Source organism: Pinus tabuliformis, chromosome 4_2 (genome assembly GCF_031772625.1).
Source record: "Pinus tabuliformis cultivar Carrire ecotype Pingquan chromosome 4_2, CPIR1, whole genome shotgun sequence".
Classification (NCBI taxonomy): domain Eukaryota; kingdom Viridiplantae; phylum Streptophyta; class Pinopsida; order Pinales; family Pinaceae; genus Pinus; species Pinus tabuliformis.
Genome location: NC_142304.1, coordinates 940,515,410 through 940,526,290, shown reverse-complemented (window position 1 = coordinate 940,526,290; position 10,881 = coordinate 940,515,410). Strand labels below are relative to the sequence as shown.

The following is a 10,881-nucleotide window of genomic DNA, read 5'->3' as shown; positions in this document are numbered from 1 at the left end:
TCTGGTAAAAAATAATTTATCTGTCAATATGAAAAATTAAATTAACTAGTTTGCTTACGCTGACCAACCAAACTAATATTAAGAGATCATTGCCGTCTTTACACGGAAAAACTTCATTCTAAACCTTTCAGAAGTCATAACGTGTACCATCCATCAAGAAAACCAACCTATCATTCCTTAATGCTTGCAACAACGTTTGTGATCTGGTAAAAAATAATTTATCTCTCAATATGAAAAATTAAATTAACTAGTTAAATAGAGATTCAAATCATTCAAGTGTTAAATGCAAACAATTATATTTGATTAGATCAAAAATTGAATAAAATATTATTTATATAATAATGTCATTAGTAAAGTAAACTAGCATTTGCACCAGATGTTACAAAAAGGAAACGCTGTAAGTCGGTAGCTCATATGGAAGAAGAACACGGTGGGACTACTGCAAATCGATAAAAAAAATGTGATATGTTAGGTGATCTAACTATAGCCAAATTCGAATGAAAAATAAATCTTAATGTTAAATGTAATACAATCAAACAATCTACTCAAAACAGAGGCATGCACAACTTCCTTCCCAAGCACTCAATTCAAGAGATTACTTTCATTAAAAATTGCATCCTAGACGAGACCTTTGTCTTTCATTGCCTCATCCAGACTGAACCCTTCACCCTCATATGGTAATGGTTCCAAATCAAATTTTTGTGCAAGTATTCTCCAGTGGCGTTTCCATTTATACACATCTCCATTAGCATGATGAAAGGCCTAGTTCTTTTGATAAGGATTTGTGGCAGCCCAAATTTCCTGTTCTGGAATCAATTCTGATCAAGATGCATCCATAAATTATTCCCATGAATAATGTTCTATGGTTACTTGCAAGACAACCCCTCATGTTTGCAAATAGCAGTGTAAACACACAGTATGTCTAAAACATTCATAAGCTCCAAGGAGAGAAGCCAAATATGTGTGACGGGCAGTGAATGGACCAAGTTAATCCTTCTTTATTCTTTGTAGCCTCAAATACAATATCCTTGAGAGTGTAGCAAAAATTAGTCATAGGTAGCATATGAAGCTCTTCACAAGGGGGCATGGCTTTCCTTTCTTCTATTTCTGAAAAGAACATAGGCAACTCGCTGATATTTTGTCCTTACTCAATTCACATATAGTTTAAAGAGATTTAAAAGAATAAATTTCATATTGGTTGTGGAAAATTCTAAAAGATTTATGTCAATTATCTTTTAAAATAAAATTTTGAAAAGATATTTATATATAATTGACGAAAATCAAGTTTACAATGAGGCTTTATTAGACAAAATTTATTTAGTCACAATAAAATTTTCTACCTGCTTCTCATCTCATTTTTATTGAGACACAAAATTCAATTTTACTAGTGAAATAAATATAATAATAATCGAGAAATCATAGTTCAGATAGATGCTGAAGCAAGAAGTTTGTGAATATAAGCTTCCAGCTTCCCCTGTGAAAAAGAAATAATGAAAGACACCACTTAAATTAGTGAAAGCATGATGTACATCAAAGGTGAAAATTTGTTAACATGATTATCTGCAAAATACCAAAAATACAATTCAAGCAGAAAGGAAATATACTGAATAAGTGCATATATCAAACAGGCTCGACCTTCATTTCATTTTGTTCAAATTACTCTGCATAAGAAAATGTTTTTGTGCGTGGCTAACAACTTGAGTAGGAGTTGTGGAAGTGACAAAGTTTCAGGAAATACCTCTCCAGTCGCCTTTTCCCAATTTATGAAGCCTTTATAGAAATATTTTATGTTCTTCCTCTGTTCAAGGAACGCCTATGAAAACACAAATATATATTCAATATTGTCTCAAAATTGTCAGATTCATACCCATTGGGTTGCTGATGAATAAAATCAAGGAAGCTCTTCACAAGGGGGCATGGTTTTCCTTTTTTCTATTTTTGAAAAGAACATAGGCAACTTACTGATATTTTGTCCTTACTAAAGGGAAACCTGGACTGAAATGGATGGTTTGACAAGGATAAAGGACTGTGGACAAGGAGGTTATGCTGAAGAGTGCTTTAAAAAGTGGTAGCAAAACTCAGATCTCAAAGACCTCAAAGGCCTTCCTCTAATAGTATCATGGGGAATCTGGAAAGATAGAAATGATGAAATCTTTGAAGGCAGGGATATAACTCTTTTTCAATGTGTCTTCTAAGGTCAGTTAATCTTCTCCAACTTCAAATCTTTCTCATCAACCCCTACACAAAAAAAGTTGATCCATGCTCTTATGGACAAATCTGGAACATCCAAATTCTTAATAACTCTCATTGTGTCAGATTTAAAATAGATTTAGGTGAGGATCAAATAACTATGTCGAGCTTATTTCCCTAACAATACTCTTAAAACTAGCAGCTCACAATGGCATTTAAAAAATACGAGTGTTTGGTGACTCATTGTTGTTAGATAGTGTACCCTAGATCATCTTGTACTAGGTTTGAGCACACATGGCAGAAATGGGCATCTTCTATTACAACAGCATTACACAAATCCATGCAGCATTAAATTCCAAACAGCATAATGATCTGTAGGTGAGAATGCAGCAATGAATAGACAGTAAGGGCACATCACAAATTTTAGTATTCCAGCAATAAGGGCAGATGCATGCATGTATGCACCAACCATAAATAGAATAGGATAACTTTATCATTAGACTTCACCTTTCTAAATGTATACTACGAAATCTGAATTAATAAGAGTAATTGAATCGAACTTAATTTATATGGCGCTAGGAACTTGGAAATCACTCTTAAGTTGTTTGTTATAACAAAATTGTTTATTTCTTTGGATGGAAGTTCCTTTCACTTCAATAAATTGATTATATTTAAGAACACTTAATGAATACCAGACTATTGGACAATTTGAAGTTGGCACTGCCTATATATTGCAGCATATTGAAACACAATGTATATTGGCACAACATATTAAAAATTAAGATTCTTAGTCTTGGATTACTTTATGAAACTGTACAATTTAACGAGAGATGGTCAAATCTAGACTTAACAAAACCTTAAAAGAATTGACATTGGTTTGAAGACACATGCTTGCTCTATTATTTTTAAGCGAAGAGCATCCACAACCTATCAAGAGTTGGGGCACCGTTTACACTGTCCGCATATACCACCTCTACTGAGTGAATGACCTTGATGGCTTAACCATGGAACAAATTTTCTCCTTGTGGAGTTGACTGAACCCTTAAGGGAAATAGAAACATGATGTAGGAGGAATTAAACACTAGTTGGGATTGAGACACTGCCCCACTTTTACTGTTCCAGTGCACCTCTCATGGCTCTTGACAGAAACTTTAATATAATGTAGTTGACAGTAACCACAAACTTATTATTATAAGTTTCTTATACAAAGTAGATGCCTGGCATTAAACAGCCCACAAAGAAATTAACTCGATATTCATGGATTTATAATAGGATCTAACTTTTTTGGAGGATCAACCTGTTGGGAACTATTTTCTCTGTTGCCTAGGCTAATGACTTTACCATTATTCAATAATAATAAAGGCTAAATTTGCAATTAGAGCTCTAATATTCACTTCTAAGGATGTTTTAGTTGTCATCAAGGCTACATAAAGTTTTTCCTTCAAAACAAGAGTGCCACATTTGAGCTATTGAAGTATTATTTCTTGATAAATATGGGGGATCCTTGAGAATGGTGATTAATGAGCATTCTGAAGACAGTTGTATCTCTCCAAGAATAGGCTAAAAAAATGATTTTGTCAAATATACATTGTTGAACCAATCCAACAGTTTCCTGCATGTTATATTTATGGTACAAGATGAATCCATTCATGTTGAAATTGAATTGCATTTCTTTTATGCCTTATCATGAACAAAGCTTTGGCAATCTATGGTTGGTATGGCCACTGCTGTTTTTAATTTTGACATTAGTGAGTCTTGACATTTGATAATGCAATTTTTTGCAGACTTTCTCTAACTCCCTCAATCTCCACTGCATCCCCGGCAGGTCTGCCTTCAACTCTTGATTTTCCTCACAAATCACAGAACTATAATCAAGCTCTTTTGAGTACAAAATTACTGGGTTGTTGCATGTGACTTCGTCTTCCTGGGGAAAATGCATCCCGCTATCACTATTGGAATGAAAGGAATCTGAACTTTTCACATAATAAATATCAAGTGTGCTTCTCAGCTTTGCTTGTTGCAACAACAGGACCTGTATTGCTATTCTCGATGGAAATCTGGAATTTTGTGCAATGTGTTTTCTTGCTTCAAAAGAAAGTTTGTGGTAATTGATCGATTTGTAAAGGCCCATTTCTTCTTCTTCAGACAATGTTAGGTGTACCTGTTCAAAAAACAAATTTAGATCATTATGATGTAGGGAAAAAATTATATTCAAGGACATTTTTTTACTAGCAACACAGATTCTGAGAATCACAATTTTTCAAATCAGCTTCTATTAAACATACTCAGCTATACTTCAATTTTAAGAAATCAATAGAAGTGTTAAAGAATCGAAGGTTAAGAAGTCTTTTCACATTATGAACAATTTAGGTCAGAGGAAGCTCAAGATACATATCCAAGGCTTTGTAAAGTAGATGACAAGAATCTCTGGCATCATCTGACAATGATTCAAGAAGCAACTGAAATTTGGAGGGCTTGTTATTAACATCAGGGGCCACCTCCGTAATATACTTTTCCATGAGGCTACCCACCCTCTTTAGCCCACTCCAGTAGAAAATTCCAGAAGTGGGCTCAACGATGCGAGTGGGCAATTCAGGCACAGAAACCATTGCCTGATCCATGAGGAAAATCTGCACATATCTGAGAACAAGATCCACATCATAGAGGCAACCCATCCCCTAGGGTGCAGGAATCAGTATGTTATTACAAATTACATTCGTTATTTACAATTGCGACTCGTGAGTGCCATCAAAAACTGGTTGTATGCAATACCACACCCATACACCCTATTGTACATTTGTGTGTATAGATTTATATGTATGTATCCATGTGTATTTTTGTTATTCTTTTCATTTTGTCTTCATTATGAACCCATACACACTGTCATATTGCAGGAATTCTCAGAATGAAGATGGATTGCCCTTTACGCTTAAAAATTGCTCTGGGAACAGCAAAAGGCCTTGCTTATCTCCATTCTGGTCTAACAACAAACACTCCTATCATTCATAGGGATTTCAAGTCCACCAATATTCTTCTTGATGCAGACTTCCCAGGGTATCCATCACCTTTCTCTTTCTTTTCCAAAGGAGCTCCATTAACAGAACAAAAGCTTACTACCTGCAAAATAATCAATATAAACTATATATCAATTGCTTTAGGAAATTCTGTTTTTCTCAAATTTCAATTGGTTGCATCATTATTTCAAGGAGCTTTAACTTCTAATGTTCCCTTCCTTGACTGAAATTTTGTTGTCTAGGTATTAGATTTAGATATCAGATTTTGGCCTTGCAAAACTAATTCCCTATGAAGATGAGATGTATGTAAGCACCAGAGTTCTTGGTACCTTTGGTTATTTTGATCCTGAATATACTGCGGTATGTATTTCACTTTCAAATCCATTTTACTAATACTCATGCAACTTTCTTCTTAGGGAAAATTTCATTGAATGGTAAAATCAAATATACTTGAGAAGAAATATCTACTCCAGTGAACCAAAATAATCATCAACAACTTCCTCGAAACACACCTTTCTAAATGTACACTACGAAATCTGAATTGATAAGAGTAATTGAATTGAACTTAATTTATATGGCACTGGGAACTTGGAAATCACTCTTAAGTTGTTTGTTATAACAAAATTGTTTATTTCTTTGGATGGAAGTTCCTTTCACTTGAATAAATCGATTATATTTAAGAACCCTTAATGAATACCAGACTATTGGACAATTTGAAGTTGGCACTACCTATATATTGCAGCATATTGAAACACAGTGTATATTGGCACAACATATTAAATATTAAGATTCTTAGTCTTGGATTACTTTATGAAACTATACAATTTAACCAGAAATGGTCAAATTTAGACTTAACAGAACCTTAAAAGAATTGACATTGGTTTGAAGATAAATGCATGTTCTATTCCTTTAGTGATGAGCATCCACAACCTATCAAGAGTTGGGGCACTGTTTACACTGTCCGCATATACCACCCCTACTAAGTGAATGGCCTTGATGGCTTACCCATGGAACAAACAATTTTCTCCTTGTGGTGTTGATTGAACCCATAAGGGAAATAGAAACATGACGTAGGAGGAATTAAACACTAGTTGGGATTGAGACACTGCCACACTTTTACTGTCCCAGTGCACCTCTCATGGCTCTTGACAGAAAATTTAATACAATGTAGTTGACAATAACCGCAAACTTATTATTATAAGTTTCTTATACAAAGTAGATACCTAGCATTAAACAACGCACAAAGAAATTAACTCGATATTCATGGATTTATAATAGGATCACTTTTTTGGAGGATCAACCTGTTGGGAACTATTTTCTTTGTTGCCTAAGCTAATGGTTTTACCATTATTCAATAATAATAAAGGCTAAATTTGCAATTAGAGCTCTAATATTCACTTCTAAGGACATTTTAGTGGTCATCAAGACTACATAAAGTTTTTCCTTCAAAACAAGAGCGCCACATTTGAGCTATTGAATTATTATTATTTCTTGATAAATGCAGGGGATTCTTGAGAATGGTGTTTAATGAGCATTCTGAAGACAATTGTATCTCTCCAAGAATATGCTAAAAACATGATTTTGTCAAATATGCATTATTCAACCAATCCAACAGTTTCCTGCATGTTATATTTATGGTACAAGATGAATCCATTCATGTTGAAATTGAATTGCATTTCTTTTATGCCTTATCATGAACAAAGCTTTGGCAATCTATGGTTGGTATGGCCACTGCTATTTTTAATTTTGACATTAGTGAGTCTTATACAATTTTTCACAGACTTTCTCCAACTCCCTCAATCTCCACTTCATCCCCTGCAGGTCTACCTTCAACTCTTGATTTTCCTCACAAATCATAGAACTATAATCAAGCTCTTTTGAGTACAAAATTACTGGGCTGCTGCGTGTGACTTCTTCTTCCTGGGGAAAATGCATCCCGCTATCACTATTGGAATGAAAGGAATATGAACTTTTCACATAATAACTTTCAAGTGTGCTCCTCAGCTTTGCTTGTTGCAACAGTAGGATCGTTATAGCGCTCATGGGAATAAAATGCTCTAAAAGTTTTAATTCTAGCAGCAGTCAATAGGTGTTTCCGAATATGGCTAATGTTGGCTAGCTTGGGGCGCTGGCGTTTTGAGGAACAATTAGTTTTGGAAAACTGATTGACATCTTTTCATGTAATTGAGTTTGGAAAGGGCAACTATCTTCTCGTTGGAAATGAAATTTCAGAGTGTAAAGATGTGGATGATAGGTGTCTAATTTTTTCTATAAAACCTAACAGCTAGGCATCTTCGCCATAAACTGAAAGAACTTGACTCTAGTATTCATTTGAGTTAGACTAAAGAACCCATTTAAATTGAGAAGTAAAAGAACTTTTTCTGTGATTAGGACTTTCTTATAGTTAGCCCAATGATAGTGTTTATTCTGGCCAAACAGAAAAACTCATTTGTGTTGATTCATGCAATTTTGATTAATACATTAGTATGATTGGGGATTCCTATTAAGATCCATTGTTGCTGGTAAGAATTCAGGGCACATCAAAGAACTTAATTGTAACGACTCAACCTAGATCGAAACAATTTAAAAAAATAAAACAAATTGTATCTATGGAGGCAATATTAAAGAGTCTGTTTTAAAGAATCCATCTAGGGCTTACCTCAAGATACATATCCAAGGCTCTGTAAAGCACATCACATGAATCTCTGGCATCATCTGGTAATGATTCAAGAAGCAACTAAAATTTGGAGGGCTTGGAAATAAATCTGCTGATAACCCTGTTGTCCATTTTCACAGAGCACCGGATAACAGGCTAAGTTGGTAGAATTCGCTAGTAGTAGGCTAAATTCTGGCAGAGCAGAAAGGAGCCATTCGTCACCTTGCGAACCCGGGCGCAGATTGTGTTTTACATCGCCGCCTCTCTTACAGGTGGGAGTTATCGGTTTTATGCAAATATATTTATATGAGGTTTCACCATAAAAACACCCAAAAAGACAGATACAGAGGTAGAGAACTGCATGCCCTCTCGCCTGTCAGTAGTTGCATTTACATATGGTCCAACTGCAGTTCCAATACCACCTGCAGCAGTTCGTCCGCAGTTCCAGTACCACCTGCAGCAGTTCGTTCTTGATTCAGTTGTTGATTCAGCAATTTCACCCATTGAACTAGTAGCAGAGCCAAGCACAGTAGTAGATTCATATGTCAATGACCCAGTAGTATGGTATATAGAAGCAAAGGCACAACCAGTGGTTCCAAAAGCAGTCGATCCAACACAAGTAGTTAAAGTGACAATAGTAGTTGTTTATGATCGAGAAGAGGTTATGGTGGAAGAAGCAGTAGAGCAAAAGGGACCCAGTCAAGACTATTGCTCCACGAAGGTATGAATTTTTGTCATAACTGTGTAGGGTAACTGTTTTTTTAATTATTAATCCAATGACACAAAAAACTTTAATCGTCTAACATCTGATCGGACACCTGAGATAAAGACACAGTGACAATTTGGTAAATGGTTTTCAAAGGGGAACGACTTACGGCGTAAATATATTTAAGATACTATTTTAATATATATAATATATTTGACTTAGACTGAAAGATAGAAAAAACTATTAACCAAAGAAATAAAATAAGATAAATAAATAATGATTAGATAAAATAAAAGGAAATATATTTAAGTTAATATTTTAACATACAAATTAAAATAAACTTGGATTAAAAGAAGGCTAAAAACTAATAACCAAATAAAAAAAATATAAAAAGAGTATGAGGACAAAAGAAGGGATTCTACCCAAACCTCATAAAGAATGGTATAATATAAAAAATAAAAACTAAAACTAATATGACTTCAATCCTGATGATAAACCACACTTGTTGGTTCGAAACACGTAGACAAATGAAATTTCTTGTGATTTACGCCCAAGAAACTCTCTTATATTTGATATGGATCACAGAAGCCTCAATTCAACAAGACTTAAATAATTTAATCAAGGAAAAATATTCGAAAAATATTCAAAAAATATAAAATAAAATAAAAGTAAAATTTAATAAAATAAAAACAAAATTAAAATAAAATAAAAAGACCAAAGAGACACAAACTAAAGGAAAGGGGATCACGTATAAGCCATTAGGGCAGAAATATAAAAAATATAGTATTAAAACTACTCAATCAAACTAGCAAAGTTAGAAAACTGAACTAACCGTTGGAAAATGCATGGCCCAAGAAATTAGGTAATGGACTAAAAATGATCAGAAAGAAAAATTCTCTTCCAAATGTCCAAATCAAATTCTTTCTAAACAGGACAAGGTTTCCTAGACACATTATTTTCCTAGTCCTAGCATAGCACGGAAAAATGTCGTTGTCATTCTTGCAACGGTTTGTGGTCACGATCACAATCCCTGATTGTAAAAATATTGTGGAATCACAGTCGGTAACTTAACAATAACTATAAGTGATACATACACATAAAAAATGATCAAAACTCAGCCAGATCCTTCAACTTTTTAACTACTTTAGAAAAACGAGGTACTTGAAGGCCTGGGTGAGCCGCCTTTGGTTAGTGTCGAGGTGCCCACAGATCCAACAGTAAAGACGCAAGGCAGCCACCATTGTTGAGCGTATAAATTTAAAACATAGCGATATCAATTTAAACTTTTTTTTTTTTTTTTTAAGTGTTGGGGTTGTTTTTTTTTTTATTATTATTATTATTTAAATAGGGATAATTTTTTTTCCATATTTTGATATTTGTTATTTAAAATTGGTTTTAAAGGATATTTGTTATTTAAAATTGGTTTTAAAGGATATTTGTTATTTAAAATTGGCTTTTAAGAGATATTTATTATTTTAAATTAGTTTTATTTATAATTTATAAATTTAAAATTTAAAATTAGTTTTGTTTATAATTTATAAATTTAACATTATAAATAACTACTATAAAAAGAACTTGTAGAACATTCTGATGGTAGAAAATTAATAACTTCAACTTGCTATTTCTAATAAATTCTTGCTTGATTAAGAATCAATTAAATCAGAAAATAGACCTTAAAAAAAAGGAGCAAATATGCTACAACTACTTAGTAAACATGGAATTGACAACTTTCAAGAAGCTTTCCAACTCCTTAACATCTTTCTTGAATTTGATTTTCCATTCCTGATCAACTTTCCCTCGCGACGAAGGTAATACCCACACAGGAAGCCATCTGTCTGTGCACATTTTCCCACAAGTTGAGTGAGTTTGTCACTCTCAAATGTTGTTTCCACTTATGACTATACCATGAAATCAGTACAAAGATAGGAATCCGAGGTTTCATAATGACATGGCTCAAAACAGTTGGCTCAAAATAGTTTCCAACATCGGTCAATTCTTTTTCTTAAAGTTGAAGAAGTTTGTGATTACACCAAAAATTAAAGTTGAAAAAGTTTGGTATTACACCAAACCGATTCCCCGAATATTCAGGAATCTGACGGATATGGGCACGGTTAGAAAATTGACCGCACTATGTCGGATTCCCGAATATCTGCAATTAAATTAAGCTCACCGCACCAGCACCGACTAGTGTACCCTGTTAGTAAACTTTTTAAACTAGGATTTCCAAACTAGAAGTTATAGATTCCATAAAGGTGATGAAATTCCTGCAACAAAATTAGAGATACCAAATTTGGTATCTCTAGGGAATTACCTGG

At 33.9% G+C, this 10,881-nt stretch overlaps 1 long non-coding RNA gene across 1 annotated transcript; it reads right to left on the bottom strand.

Moving 5' to 3' along the window:
- Positions 1–5,184: 5,184 nt before the first annotated feature.
- LOC149172778 (uncharacterized) lies at positions 5,185–8,102 on the bottom strand. The gene is made up of 2 exons (XR_016259644.1): positions 7,864–8,102; positions 5,185–5,307 (listed from the first exon to the last, which is right to left on the bottom strand). It is a non-coding gene; the product is annotated as an uncharacterized LOC149172778 (long non-coding RNA).
- Positions 8,103–10,881: the final 2,779 nt, after the last annotated feature.